The sequence below is a fragment of the Chiloscyllium punctatum genome, chromosome 14 (assembly GCF_047496795.1).
Source record: "Chiloscyllium punctatum isolate Juve2018m chromosome 14, sChiPun1.3, whole genome shotgun sequence".
Classification (NCBI taxonomy): domain Eukaryota; kingdom Metazoa; phylum Chordata; class Chondrichthyes; order Orectolobiformes; family Hemiscylliidae; genus Chiloscyllium; species Chiloscyllium punctatum.
In genome coordinates, this window is record NC_092752.1 from 65,122,724 (window position 1) to 65,129,883 (window position 7,160).

The window sequence follows — 7,160 nt, forward strand, 5'->3', positions numbered from 1 at the left end:
GTGATGGTGACAGAGTAAGGGTGAGTGTTCAGACTGATATTGATGCAGTATGTTGAGGGCGTCAGGCTAATACTGGCCAGTAAGTGTTCAGTGACAGGGTGATAGTGATGCAGGAAATGTGAGGAGTCAGACTGATAGACACGGTGAAATTGTGAGGTGTCAGGCTGATAGTGATGCGGGAAGTGTGCGAGTGTCAGGCTGATAGTAATGCAGTAAGTGTGTTGGGACCACAGTGATAGGAACACAATAAGTGTGAGCAGCTTTGGATGATAGTGACAGGTCAGTATGAGGGGGAGGATGGTAGTTATCCAGTGAGTGTGAGGTGTCAGGATGACAGTGAAGCAGACTGTTGAATGTGTCATTGTGATGGTGACATGGCAAGTGTGATGTGGTCAGGGTGACAGTTACGCAGATGCTTTCAGGGGCTCAGGTTGTAGTGATGCAGTAATTGTGAGGGGGCAGGTGATAGTGACGCAGTGAGTGTGAGATGTCAGTGCGATAGTGATGCAGAACATTTGAGGGCCAGGCTTATAGTGACTCAGTATGGGTAAGGGGTCAGGGTCACAGTGATGTAGATGCACTCTCAGGGCCAGGTTGTAGTAAAGCTGTAAGTGTGAGTGTCTCAGGCTGATAGTGATGAAGTAAATGTGAGGGGGTAAGGCGGTTAGAGATGTAGTAAGTGTGCAGGGGTAGTGCTAGAAGTGACGCAGTAAATGTGAGTGTTGAAGCTGATAGTGACGCATTAAGTTTGAGGGGATCAGGCTGATCTTGACGCAGTAAGTGTGACGTTGTCAGGATGATAGTTACGATGTAAGTGTATGGGGGCACAATGATCTTGACGCAGTAATAGTGGGGAGTCAGGGTGATAGTTACGCAGTAAGCATGAGTGGGTAAGCCTGATAGTGACGCAGCATATGTGAGGGAGTCAACCTGGTAGTGGCGCAGTATGTGTGAAATGGTCAGGCTGATATTGATGCAGTTAGTGTGTTGGGGTCAAAGTGATAGTGACGTAATAGGTGTAAGTGGCTCAGGATGATAGTGACACAGTGGGTGTGAGATACCAGTGTGATAGTGACGCAGTAAGTGTAAGGGGTCAGGATGACAGTGACACTAAGTGTACGGCCCTCAGTGTGATAGTGCCACAGCAAGTGTGGGGTGTCAGGGTTTAAATGACGTCGTAAGTGAGAGAGGGGCATTGCGATTGTGAAGCAGTAAGTGTGAGGGGGTCAGGCTGATAGTGACACAGTCAATGTGACGGGGCAGTGTTTTAGTGACAAGATAAGTGTGAGGCGTCAGTCTGATACTGACACAATAAATGTGATGGAGTCAGGCTGATAGTGACACAGTAAGTGTGAGGGGTCAGCCTGATAATGACACAATAAGTGTAAGGATTCAGGGTGATAATAACATGGGAAGTGTGAGGGCGTGACTGAAAGTGACGCAATAATGTGTGGCTGTTAGGCTGATGGGGCCGCAATAAATATAAGGCCGTCAAGGTGAAATTGGCAAAGACTGTGTGAGTGGGTCAGGGTGATAGTGACACAGTATATGTGAGGAGGTCAGGGTGAGAGTGACGCAGTAAGTCTGAGGGGTCAGACTGATATTGACGCAGTAAGTATGAAGGGGTCAGTCTGAGAGTTACACAGTCAGTGTGAGGGGGAGAGTTTTAGTTATACAGTAAATGCGAGGCGTCAGACTGAAACTGATACAAAAAGTGTGAGTGGGTCAGGGTGATATTGACGCAGTCAGTGTGATGGGGCAGAGTTTTAGCAACATGATAAGCGTGAGGCGTGAGTCTGGTACTGACACAAAAAGTGTGATGGAGTCAGGCTGATAGTGATGCAGTAGGTTTTAGGAGTGAGCGTGATATTAACATAGGGAGTGTGAGGGCATCACTGATAGTGACGCAATATGTGTGTGGCTGTCAGGCTGATAGTGATGCAGTAAAAATGAGGATGTCAAGGTGAAACTGGTGCAATAAGTGTGAGGATGGCAGATGGATAGTGATGCAGTAAGTGTGAGGGGTTCACACTGATATTGAGGCATGCAAGTGTGAGGGGCCAGGTTGATAGTGATGCTGTGTGCTGGCGGGTCCGACTGATAACGACGCAGAAAATGTGAGTGCCTCAGTGTGACAGTGATGTGTGAAAGGGTCAGGGTGATAATGACAGAGAAAGTGTGAGGGGGTCAGGTTGATAGTGATGCTGTAATTGTGAGCTTGATCAGCGTGATAGTGAGGGGCTCAGGCTAATGGCGACACAGCAATTGTGAGGGGCTCAGGGTAGTAGTGACGCAAAACGTGTGAGCGGGTCAGGCTAATAGTGATGCAGTAAAGGTAAGAGTGTTGGTGTGCTAGTGACGCAGTAAGTGCGAGCCGCTCAGGATGATAGTGAGGCAATAAGCGTGAGGTTTCAGGTAGACACCCATGCAGTACGTGTGACGTGTTCGGGGTGACAGTAATGCAGACATTTTGAGGGTGTCAGATTGAGAGTAACACAGGAAATGTGAGGGGACAGGCTGAGAGTGACACAGCAAGTGTAAGAGGTCAGGCTAATAATGATATACGAATTGTGATGGAGTCAGGATATTAGTGGTGCAGTGAGTATGAGTTGTCAGGGTGATAGTGACACACGGTGTGGGTGGGATAGAGTTATAGTAATGCAGCAAGTATGAGGAGTGTGCAGGGCCTGGCTGAAGGTAACGCAAGAAGAGTGAAAGGTTCGGTGTGATCTGGACTCACTAAGTTTGGGGTGTCAAGGTGATAGTGATGCTGTAAGTATGAGTGGGTCAGTCTGATAGTGACACAGTACATTTGAAGGGATCAGGCTGGTAGTGATGCAGTAAGCATGAGGGGGTCAGGCTGATATTGATGCACTAAGTGAGAGAGTGTCAAGGTGATGGGGATATATTAAGTGTGAGCAAGTTAGAGGGAGAGTGACGCCATTAGTGTGTGGGGTTTGGCTGATAGGGATGCAGTAGGTGCGCATGTGTCAGGGTGTGAGTGATGCAGGAAGTATGAGGGTGCCAGAGGGATAGTGACGCATTAAGTATGAGGGGTCAGAGTGATTGTGATGCAGTAATTCTGAGGGGATCAGAGAGATACCAACGCAGTAAGTATGAGAGGTCAGGCTATTAGTGACGCTGTCAGTGTGAGTGTTGAAGCTCATAGTGAAGCAGTAGGTGTGAGGTGGTCAGTGTGATTGTGGTGCAGTAAATGTGAGAGGGTCAAGGTGATAGTGACATAGTAAGTTTGAGGAAGCAGTGTTGTAGTGACACGGTAAGTGTAAGGAGTCAGGGTAATAGTAATATAGGAAGTGTAAGGGCGTGACTGATAGGACAAAGTAAGTGTTTGGCAATCAGACTAATAATGACCCAGTCAAAATGAGGGTCTCCAAGTGAAAGTGGCGCAGTAAATGTGAGGGCGCCAGATGGATAGTGATGCAGTAAGTTTGAGGGGTTCACGCTGATATTAAGGGGGTAAGTGTGAGGGGTCAGGTCTATAGTGATGCAGTAAGTGTCGGCGGGTCAGGCTGATAGTGATGCATTCAAAGACCAAATATCCAAGGCTCACTGTAGTGCTGAATAGCGAGACTTCTCAAGGCTAAGACAAAAATCAATAGTTCTCATCCTGGTCATAAATCACAATGCTTCATTTTAAAATTGTCCTCTCCTGCTTCTAGATTCACCAATGAGGGAACAAAATTTAATTGCACCACCCTGTTTATCTCTTCAAATATTTTGCAACTCTCAACGAAATTGCCTCTCTTGTTTTGAAACTGTTAAAAAAAAGACCGGATTTGCCCAATTTCAATTCACAGGACTAGCGTTCATACATGATATCAAGGCTAATCACCATTCGTGGTATTCCTCATATGGCATTAGTATCTTTCCTAAATTGAGGATTATAATTCCTCATACTGTAGTCCACGTGCGGTCGAACTGAGCCACAATACATTGGAAATAATGCTTCGCTCTCGTGCCCTGAAATCCTTCTGCAGCTTTCACAACAGACTTCTACAACTGCTACTAGACTTCAATGACTCAGTAAAAACTTCTCCAAGATGCAATTCTAAAAATCTGTACATCAGACTTTCTACTTCAAACCTTCGATAAATAATCTCCACACATCTCCCTCCTGACAAGTATGATAAAGTCAAATCCTTGCTAATTATTAAATCATGAGGGACATGGATAGGTTTACTCGTCAAGGTGTTTTCCTGCTGGTGAATAAGTCAAAATTTAGAAAATATCGTTTTAAAATTAGTGGGTAAGGATTTAAAAGGGACGTCAGGGGCAACTTTTTCAGTCGTGTCCAGAATGAGCTGCCAGAGAAATTGTTGGAGACTGGTACAACTGTAACATTTAATGGCATCTGGTTGGATATATGAGTAACAAGGTTTAGCGGGATGTGGGCCAAATGTTGGCAAATGGGACCTACTAATATAGGGCAACTGTCCACCATGGGCAAGTTGGAAAGAAGGGCCACTTTCCATGTTGTATTGTTCAAGGACTTGATGACTCTAGAACAACCGCAAAAGCTTTGCAAATAATTCCGTCAAGACGATTTCAAGTTCCAAATCTTCGGTAAATCTTCCTCTCTTTGCTCACAAGTTCATTACCTGATGTCCGAACTTACGGATGAGTTGCTGGATCCATTCCTGTAAATTGGTTCTGCATTCTTTCTAATTCCGATTTTGATTTTACGAATATAGCTAGTGTTTATGGACTTAGCATCAGTATTTCTAATACCATATTTTGATGAATGTTAAAAAACAACTTTGGCACCAGATGATGAGCAATTGAGTCAAAGTCGATCGGACGCAGTGAGACAATGATCCTCTCTTCATGTGGTGTACATCCGTGACTCTAAAATTCGATGAAGAATCATTCCCACAACTTCAGCTGTGTCAGAATCTAGTTTGCGATGAAAGCCTGTCAATCTGCTAAGGTAACGTTCGTCTGAGTCCCAGCAAAGGATTTGGCGAAATCTTTGGGTCTTGACAATTTGTTCTTCAAATTACGTATTTCATTAATTCAGTTCTTTTACTATGAAAATTGGCAATTTTGTCGGAGCTGTGATGGCCGAGAGGTTAAGGCGTTGGATTTGAAATCCAATGGGGTCTTTCTGCGCAGGTTCGAGTCCTGTTCACAGCGTTGAATTTTTCAAAAGTCATTAATTCCTTTGCAGAATTTGGATTTCGTGGAGCTTGAGCTTTGCATTCAATCGAAACTAAATTTTCAACTGTAAAGAATCCGAAGTAATTTCAAGACGTCTAATAAAATAAATTATATGTCGAGACACAAAAAGCCACCAACTTCCAACATGAATCAGTTTCAAAACATTTGTCGAACTATCGTGAAATTTGGATGTTCGGGAGCGGGGGTTTGGAATTAAGCAAAACAAGAAGCAATGCAATACATTACCTGCAGATGATGATTTTTTAAAAAATCAATTGAAAGTCAAGCTGAGAAAGCTCAACCTAATTTACAACTGACTCTCAAAGCCAATACTCTAGTATATCAGCAGTCAATGAATTAGAAAAAGCAACTCCATGTGTGGAAAGGATCTCGACTGATCCAGGTTCCTGGCTTGAGGTGTGATAAGGCAAGGCGATATCAGCGGAGTAGAATTTTCTGGAAATATTAGAAATAGAATGTTAACGGTCTTCTGCTGTCCACATTCGTAAGAAACTGTGCATTAAGAACTGAATTTGAAAATTAACGATGAAAATCAGACTTAGCCCTCTGCTTGTGGGGTACCATTGTTCAGAACAATTGGTTGTTGCTGAGACTAAAATTGACCAAAATAATCGATGGGGATCTTATCCACGACCTTCGTTGGAGCAGTTGGTGTGCAGAGCTCAGCTTGAAGAACCAAATGCCAATTATTCATTTTGGCGGTCTGAATTGCTTAGTTAAACATACTCCCAGTTTAATGAAAAATTTTTTGCTATCAGAGCTAGATGTTTTCATGTTAGCATGTTCCGATATGAGAAGACACTCCATGGAGTAGATGTGACTTAAATTTTGACTCTAACGTCAGAGATGTTGACACATTTCTGCCCCAAAACAGCACTACCATTGGTATCAAATCAAACTGAACAAAGGACTAGTTCACTTAGACACTTCCTTTCTGCAGACTCTGCCAATCGACCGTTCAGGCCCGATGTAGGAATAGAGCGTGGTGACATCTGTTCGCAAGTGGATCACTTCATTCTTGCTCACGGTCCATAAACCATAATTCATTTTGAACTTCTTAGCCATCAGCATGATAAGTGGTACATAATGCATAGGTTTGCTTCTCGAAAGAAAGAGCGAAATCTTCTTCAATGCAGACGCAAATTCAAGTTGTCGCTGGTCGACCAGAAGACAGATATCGCGAAACAAAGTGAATACAGGAAACAATCAATGTTTTCTGGGAGTCAAAAAGATGTACTGGAAGAACGGAAACATTTATTTGGAACTAAAGTCACATACCACTTTCAGACTAAATGTTCTTGTACCGTTATCTTATTTTGACCTTCATGTCCACCATTGCTGCAAAAATTATCTTAACAACTCAGTACTTTGTGTTCTTTGATATTGTCTCCTTCATGTTTCTATTGATTTTGAAACTAAAAACGGGCAATAGTAATGCACCCTATTTCACTTGCAAAGATCAGAAGAAGATCAATTTATAAGAGAACAGAAATAAAGCTACGTCTGTCTTCTGAGAGAAAACACAGTTACCATTTCGACTCCAAAAAGTCTTCTTCAGAAGTCAGCGCAATGAACTCGAAATGGTCGACCGAAAACGAAGAAAAGAAGCCATAATGCCGCGAATACACCACCCGCAAGCGCATCAAGTCCTACTCGAATAGGCTGTATTACAACTCTCAACATCAGTGGAGAACGGAACAAAGCTCATTCTGCATTTGCCAACCTGTTATGACGTATATTGTAAAGTCAGAAATATGATTAGGTAAAAAGCGGGATGAAAGCGGGATATCGGAAGTCTGAAAAAAGCAAGTGCATGCTTTGCTTTGAAGAAGGTTGGCAGTGTTGAAAATGGAAATTAACTACAGTGAGGGGGGCTTCATTAATACTCAGAATCGTTGCAACACACAGCAATTCTTTTTGCTGGGTTTCTGTTCTGCCATTTTATAATCACGACTGCTGTC

General features: G+C 43.4%; 1 non-coding gene across 1 annotated transcript; it reads left to right on the top strand.

Annotated features, from left to right (window-relative positions):
• The first annotated feature begins 5,072 nt into the window (after positions 1 to 5,072).
• Positions 5,073 to 5,154, top strand: trnas-uga (transfer RNA serine (anticodon UGA)). Its single transcript has one exon. It is a non-coding gene; the product is annotated as a tRNA-Ser (tRNA).
• Positions 5,155 to 7,160: the final 2,006 nt, after the last annotated feature.